This window comes from Triticum urartu, chromosome 2A (assembly GCF_056163025.1).
Source record: "Triticum urartu cultivar PI428250 chromosome 2A, HENAU_Tu73, whole genome shotgun sequence".
NCBI lineage: Eukaryota > Viridiplantae > Streptophyta > Magnoliopsida > Poales > Poaceae > Triticum > Triticum urartu.
The window spans coordinates 412,674,016-412,681,624 of record NC_141874.1 but is presented as its reverse complement, the minus strand read 5'-3'; the positions used below and the strand labels follow the sequence as shown (position 1 = coordinate 412,681,624).

The 7,609-nt window shown below is 45.6% G+C and overlaps 1 pseudogene; it reads left to right on the top strand.

Moving 5' to 3' along the window:
- The first annotated feature begins 3,380 nt into the window (after window positions 1-3,380).
- Window positions 3,381-6,181, top strand: LOC147985297 (uncharacterized; annotated as a pseudogene).
- Window positions 6,182-7,609: the final 1,428 nt, after the last annotated feature.

The following is a 7,609-nucleotide window of genomic DNA, read 5'->3' as shown; positions in this document are numbered from 1 at the left end:
CTTTGCGGAAGTTGAGTCTAGTCGTTACAAAACTTTTACTAACATGGCTGTGCGCCTTACGGGCCCACGTCGCCATTGGGTGGTATTAGGATCTTTTACTCCTTGTCTATACTCTGGGACTCTGATCTCTCTTCTATTCGGGTTAAATGAATTTTGCTAAATCTAACATTAGGAGCTCATCATCACTTTCACCCGGAGAGCCTTTTATTACTGATGATCATCTGCTGCACGTGAAGACCCTGAAGATACGCTTCGCTGTTAACCCGAGAACTTGTGTTCATCGCGTTTGCAATTCCCCTTCCACCGTCAACCCTTATGGATAACTACTTGCAGTTGTTATTCTTACATTCATCCCCAGTTGGTCTTGTTATTACAAGATACCCCGAAATACTCGTCGTTGTTTTGATAATCCTTTGAGCTTACTGCCTTGCTGTTCTTTGTCACCTGAATAACCCTATGGATAATTCTCGCACTTATCGAGTATCCGCTCACCCCCAGTTGTTCATGTGTTTCACAATGGTCTTCGAAATACTATTCGATCCTCCAAGAATCCTTAGTAGCTTATTGCTCTGCAATACTTGTCTGCTTGCATTTTGGATGCTTTCCATATGTCTGGCAATATTTGTTAGTATCCTTAGACACCGTAATTTTGATCCTAATGATTCAACATGAGTGCGAATGCACGCAATTATCAGTTGATCCTTTTAAATTATCTTTCTGGCTCAGACGTCATTTTTGAACATGAGCTTGTTCTCGACCAATCTGTTTGCCGTCAATTGTACCCTTAGGTCTATTGAACTTATCCACCCTTGATCAGAGCGTCTGCTTCTGATCCTTCTATTTGGGAATCATAATTCCTTTGATAACTAAGCATCAAATCATTCAGGTGTTCTATAATCTGAGGCCCTTGTATCCTATCTTCAACTGATTGTGTGCCGATGCTCACATCAGCTCTGCTATGGACCGTCAGATCCTTTATTGGTTTACCATTCTAAAGTGTCCTCCTTATTCAATAAGCTTGTGAGCCTTTCCTCGGATACATAATGCTTTTGGTGAATTGTATCCTCTGTTTTCTCAACCATGCTCTGTTTTCGAGCTGGTGGTATTTACGATTGAAGCTTGTGGTATATGATTCCACGATACCCTAACGGGTTGAACCTATGCGTTTCTTAATCTGTGTGAACCCGAAAGTTTTTCACGGGTCATGCTCCTCTGGTAATTCACCAGGTAGGTTTTTGACACTGAAATCATTTTTAACTAGAGCAGTGAATGAAAGTTATTGCATTGAAGGAGTGGGAGTCGATCTTGAACCTTGCGTTCATGCCCATGGACACGATGTAGATCTTATCATTAAAGCTTCTCTTAAATTAATTATTCCTTTGGTATAAGTTCATCTTATATCTGGGATCTGACCTTTTGCAATCGTGGTTCCGACCATGTTCTCCTTTAAATACCATTTCTCGTGCAAGTTTAAGCACTTGTCTTCTGCGGAGTAATACCCTAGTCCAACCTCTACTTTGATTTGTCGTCGAGTATTACCCCCCTGGTATCTCAAGATTATCATGGAACTGCATAACTTCTTATGAGTTCTTCATCAAGTGCTACATTCTCATTGATTCCAATTTTTCATGGGTTCTGAGTTGTTAGTCACTCAAGAACACCGGTAAGTGAACCGATTCCGCACTCTGGTTCGATAACTCTAAGTAATCTTCATTGCTTACGAGTTTAATAATCCTTCAAGTCATTCCAAGCCTGATCGGCTATATCATTATCGTGCTAAATTTTAACTGTGCTACCCGGTACTTAATCCCAGAGCACAACTTTCGATGATGAGCTAAGCTTACGTCGACTTTCCACGTCAGATCTTTTTGCCTTGAACAACAAGCTGGATTCCGAGTTTGTGGCGTACTCGTGGTTCCAATAACTTTTTGCTTCATCATTCCTTTGACTTGATGTCATCGCCGACCGATTACATCTCCATGAAACCTCTCGACAGAATTTGTCATGATCATCATCACCATTCTTTTCTTGGTCCCCGTGTTGTTTCTAATCAGAATACCGACAAATGGTCTGTGATGTGTAAATTCTAAACTTCTAGCAACCCTATTGCTTTGAAGTTATTGGTCTATAGTTTCATGCTACGTCTATGGCTTATTGAATCATCATTCGAACATTGATCGTGCTACCTAGCCCATATTTCGGGTGCGCATTTCAACCAATGTTTAACTGTGTATGTTTTCCTCGAGCATACATCATTAAGTCATTTGATCTAGCTTATGTTATCTCCTTGTTCACATAGTTGTGGAAATCCATCTTTTTGGAAATCTCAATGGATTGTCGCTGAGTCAATCAGTCACCTCCTCACCTCTCCTTGATTTAATGGTGAACCCTTGTTCGGAACTCGCTTCCATAGTTCATTTCCCGACAACCTTACAATGTCATCTCGACAATTTGTGTTGCATCTTTCTTCTCAAGCATCCTAAGTCTGAGTTATCCTGACACCAATCAGATCTGAATTTCGGTCAGATATGATGGTTGGAACATATTTCCAGGAGTTATAACATCTTTATATGACCCGGTAAGGTGATGTCATGCCTAGCACACCTGGCCGGAGGACTTATGGTTATAGTTCATCCTTTTTAGCAAGGTTATCCATTCTTCCCTGAGGAAATTGTAAGGCTTATTCTACAAGTTGTTCCTGATGGATCCCTTGAGTATCCAAAATCCGACCTTTGCCTGTTGACCATGTCCATGCTATCTCGAAGCATGTCTGTGGTACTCCGATTTTCAATAAGAGCATTTTAAGCACAATGCTAAATTCTCTTTATCAATTATCCAAACACCGTTGTATGGGTAATGTCATGAAATTTCTCTCCCCTTTCCTAAAGGGTTTTCTACGTTATATCCTGTCATGGCTATCATGCTCTGTTTGTCCTTGGGAAGGATATACCCCCTGAAATTTGTGTTTAAACACATTTTCCTTTCCATTGTTTTGTTTAATATGAGGATCACCTTTTCCTTTCCATTGTTTTGTTTACCCTTTCTGATGACCTATATGATCTAAGCAGTAATGTTCTTCTGTTTATGTAAACACCTTGGTGTACAACCGTGTCAGTAAGACCCTGTTGCTTTTGTTGATAGCATTCCGGTAACCACCGATGGACGAGAACTTTGCCTAATGGTCCACCTCGTTCAATGAGCAGGAAAATGGTTCTCTTCGTCCCTCGCCCTTGGTATCGACATTGTTGCCAACATAACTGATAGGCTACCCTCTGACATGTCTTGCTATCATGACCGTGCAAGATGTCAATATCCTTCCTACTTTTAACCACATGGTGGGCCCATAACCCATAGTTCCACATGATCGAAACCTGACTCTCATGTACATCCCTGTTTCGAAGTTATCCCTTGCACTTCGTTTCGTATGTAATTCGCGAGCCACCCTCCTAGTGATCAATTCTGGTATCGGACACAATACTTATTCCCGTTGCTCTGAACCCCTTTCACACTCTGATTCAGGCAATAAACGATTGCCTATCCGCTCGAAACTTCTTATTGCACCGTCTTACTTGCTCTCGATGTTTTCTTAAGTTGCAATTCGAGAGTTACTTTCCGCCACCTTCCCTGGTGTTATCTACCGGCTAAGCAACCTTGTAGAGGCATGTTCTTCCGAAGTTACCCCTTAGCATTATCGTAAGTACGGCGGAGTTCCTGAAGAAAGGACGACAACCTCATCATGATGCATTGATGCATAGGAATGAAGACATCAGCACTATGGATCGACCACTTCGAGAAGAGCAACCAAGACCGAGAAGATCTGTTAGCATTTCGTAACTAGACCTTCCCCCCCTTCTCAACCTCTTAAATCTCGGGACGAGATTTCTTGTAGTGGAGGAGAATTGTGACGCCCGGATAATTTAGCTACAGTGACCCTCCACTAATGATGCCAAGTCATCACTACTATGCCCTAAGAAAAACAATTCAGAAATATTTCAAACCAAATTCAAATTTAAAGTAAAGTCAAACAATAAATATTTTCCAAATGTCAAAACAAAAATGTTCGCGTTATTCTATAAATTCCTCTGATCATTGAAATGTTGAAACCAACTTCATCTGGGTCACAAATAAATTCTTAGGAAATTAATAAGTGGTCCAGCAGCAAATAAAATGGTCTTTTCAAAATAAACGATTATTCATACAATTCAAGTTGACCTCAAACTTTGTGAGTCTCTTCAAAATATTGCATAGAATTTAGGTGCCAATTTGTAACATTTAACAAAAATCACTTAGTTGCTAAATTTAATAAAAGTAAAGAATAAAATAGAAAAATAGAATACAAAACCTAACTACTGTTGGGCTGGACCTCAAGTGTGCAGGAGCAGGCCCAGTCCAACTGGGGTCCTCCCCAATCTCGCTACAGGAGCAGGGAGCCGTGGCGGGCATCCATGGCGCCCCAGCCAGGTGTCGGCTATCCCGCGGCTCCCCCTGTTGGTTAAGGGCGCCCCCAGCAGGCTCCGTCCCCTCTGGAACCCTAGCCCCCAAATCCCCCATCTCCCTCTGCCTCGCCCGCTCTTTCGCCCCGCGCGGGATCGCCGCGTCACCACCGCTGCGTCGTCGTCACCACGACCAACGAGCTCTCCGCCGCGGGAGAACCTACCAGGAGCCCCGCGTCGTTCGTCCACACCGTCCTCGCCCGCAAGCTCGAGCCGCGGAGGTCGTCATCGCCCGATCGGGCATCTTCCCCTGTTTCGGTCGCTGCCGTCCCGCCGCGTCGTTCAGCTCCTCCGGTCCTCCCCGAGCCTCTTCGGCCTGTCCCCGGCCTCCCCAAGAATACCATCCGTCCCCTGGTGAGCTCCTCTCCCCATCCCCCTCTTTTACTTGCTCGATCCGTCACCGTATCGTCGTCCTCGCAAGCCTGGCCGCCATGGCCGACGCTTTGCGTCCGAGAGCAAGCCCGCCTGCCCATCCCCGCGCCTTTGCTCCTCGCAGTGCGCCCATAGCAGCTCCTCGTCGCGCCTTGCCTTGCGCCCGGCTGCGCCTCCACGCACGCGTCCGCCCCCGTGTTGCCGTGCTCCCGGCCGCCCCTGCGAGCCGCCGCAGCCTGCTCCTGCGCTGCTGCTGCTACTTACTTCTCTACTTGTTGTTGCTATGCGTTGCTACTAGCTCGGCTGCTGCATCCTACTACTGTCGCTGCTTACTGTACTTCGTAGTTACTAGCTAGCTTCTCTAGTTTTACAATGACTAACACTTTAGACAGTTCCTAAACGGTGGCTAACCAACTACTAACTTGGGCAAAAATACTATGAGTAGAAAGTTTGCATGATGAACTCCATTTTATTCCACTGGACCAAATCCCTTCGATGCCTGGATTAAATCTTATCAAAATCGCAAAATGCTCCTTTTTGTTAAAAGGAAACAGAAGTAACTCCTAGCTAGGTGCTCTGTGTGTGTATTCTGTAGGTGTGTGTGATGTGTGTACAGCGTGTGTGTGGCCGGTGTGCCCATGTGTGTAGGGCTGCCCCAAAGCAGCGTGTGTGTGTGTGCTGTGTACGTGTGTGTGTGTGTGATATTTGTGCAGCGTGTAAGTGTGTGTGGCCGATGTGCCATGTGTGTGGGGCTGCCCCAAAATTAGTTTAGGTCTAGTTTAATTAGATGGATTAGTTTTAGGATTATTTTTGCTTCTTAGCTAGTTTTATTAGTGCTAAGTTACTCTAGTAGTAGATGACATGTAGGCCCTCTTTTTAAATAAGTTAGGTTTAGAGTCTATGACATGTGGGCCACACATCCCCTTTTGACTAGTCAAATTGACTTAGTCAACTCGAATTAGAATAATATGTTAATTTTAGAAAATAAATTAAACTTTAAAAATCAGTATAAAATAATCCGTAACTTGGATGAAAATACCATGTACATGAAAGTTGCTGAGAACGACGAGACGAATTCAAATACGCAGTCCGTTCGTCCGCCATACATCCCTAGCATAGCGAACATGCAACTTTCCCCTTTCGGTTCATCTGCCCGAAAACACGAAACACCGAGGATACTTTTCCGGATGTTTCCCCCCTTCGCTGGTATCACATATCCCTGCGTTACGTCACCCCTAGCACAACGTATTGTCGCGTCTTGCTTTGTTTACATTTGATTGCTCTATTATTTATTGTGTTCCCCCTCCGTTACTTCTTTCCGGTAGGCTTCGAGACCGTTGTCGATACCCCTGTGATCGGCTACATCGACGACGACCCCTCTCTCTTACCAGAGCAACCAGGCAAGCCCCCCTATGATCACCAGATATCGCCTATTCTTCTCTCTACTGCTTGCATTAGAGTAGTGTAGCATGTTATTGCTTTCCGTTAATCCTATTCTGATTCATAGCCTGTCCTTGCTACGACTGTTGTTACCTTTACCTGCTATCCTAATGCTTAATATAGGATGCTAGTGTTCCATCAATGGCCCTACACTCTTGTCCGTTTGCCATGCTATACTACTGGGCCGTGATCACTTCGGGCGGTGATCACGGGCATATTCGATATACTTTATACTGTTACATTACTTATGATACTGTTCGGAGTTGGGGGCTGAAGGGGCAGGTGGCTCCATCCCGATAGAGGTGGGCCTGGGTTCCCGACGGCCCCGACTGTTACTTTGTGGCGGAGCGACAGGGAAGGTTGAGACCACCTAGGAGAGAGGTGGGCCTGGCCCTGGTCGGCGTTCGCGGTTATTTCAAGATAACACATTTAACGAGATCTTGGTATTTGATCTGAGTCTGTCCACTGGCCTATACGCACTAACCATCTACGCGGGAACAATTATGGGCACTCGACGTCGTGGTATCAGCCGAAGCCTTCGTGACGTCAGCGACTGAGCGGCGCGCGCCGGATTGAACTGGAACGCCTGCTAGGCTAGGTCTGCTTCCGGCCGCGTTCGCAATGTGCAGGTGTGCAATGGGCGATGGGCCCAAACCCCTGCGCCATAGGACTTAGACCGGCGTGTTGACCTCTCTGTTGTGCCTAGGTAGGGTTGCGACGTGTTGATCTTCCGAGGCCGGGCATGACCCAGAAAAGTGTGTCCGGCCAAATGGGATCGAGCGTGTTGGGTTATGTGGTGCACCCCTACAGGGAAGTTAATCTATTCGAATAGCTGTGATCTTCGGTAACAGGACGACTTGGAGTTGTACCTTGACCTTATGACAACTAGAACCGGATACTTAATAAAACACATCCTTCCAAGTGCCAGATACAACCGGTGATCGCTCTCACAGGGCGGCGAAGGGAGGGTCATCGGTTAGGATTATGCTATGCGATGCTACTTGGTGAACTTACCATCTACTCTCTTCTCCTGCTGCAAGATGGAGGTTACCAGAAGCGTAGTCTTTGATAGGACTAGCTATCCCCCTCTTATTCCGGCATTCTGCAGTTCAGTCCACATATGATACCCCCCTTTCCATTTGATACCAATGCATACATATGTAGTGTAGCTCCTTGCTTGCGAGTACTTTGTATGAGTACTCACGGTTGCTTTGCTCCCCCTTTCCCCCCTTTCTGTACCCGGTTGTTGCGATCAGATGATGGAGTCCAGGAGCCAAAGGATCCCGAGGATGATTCTACGTGGA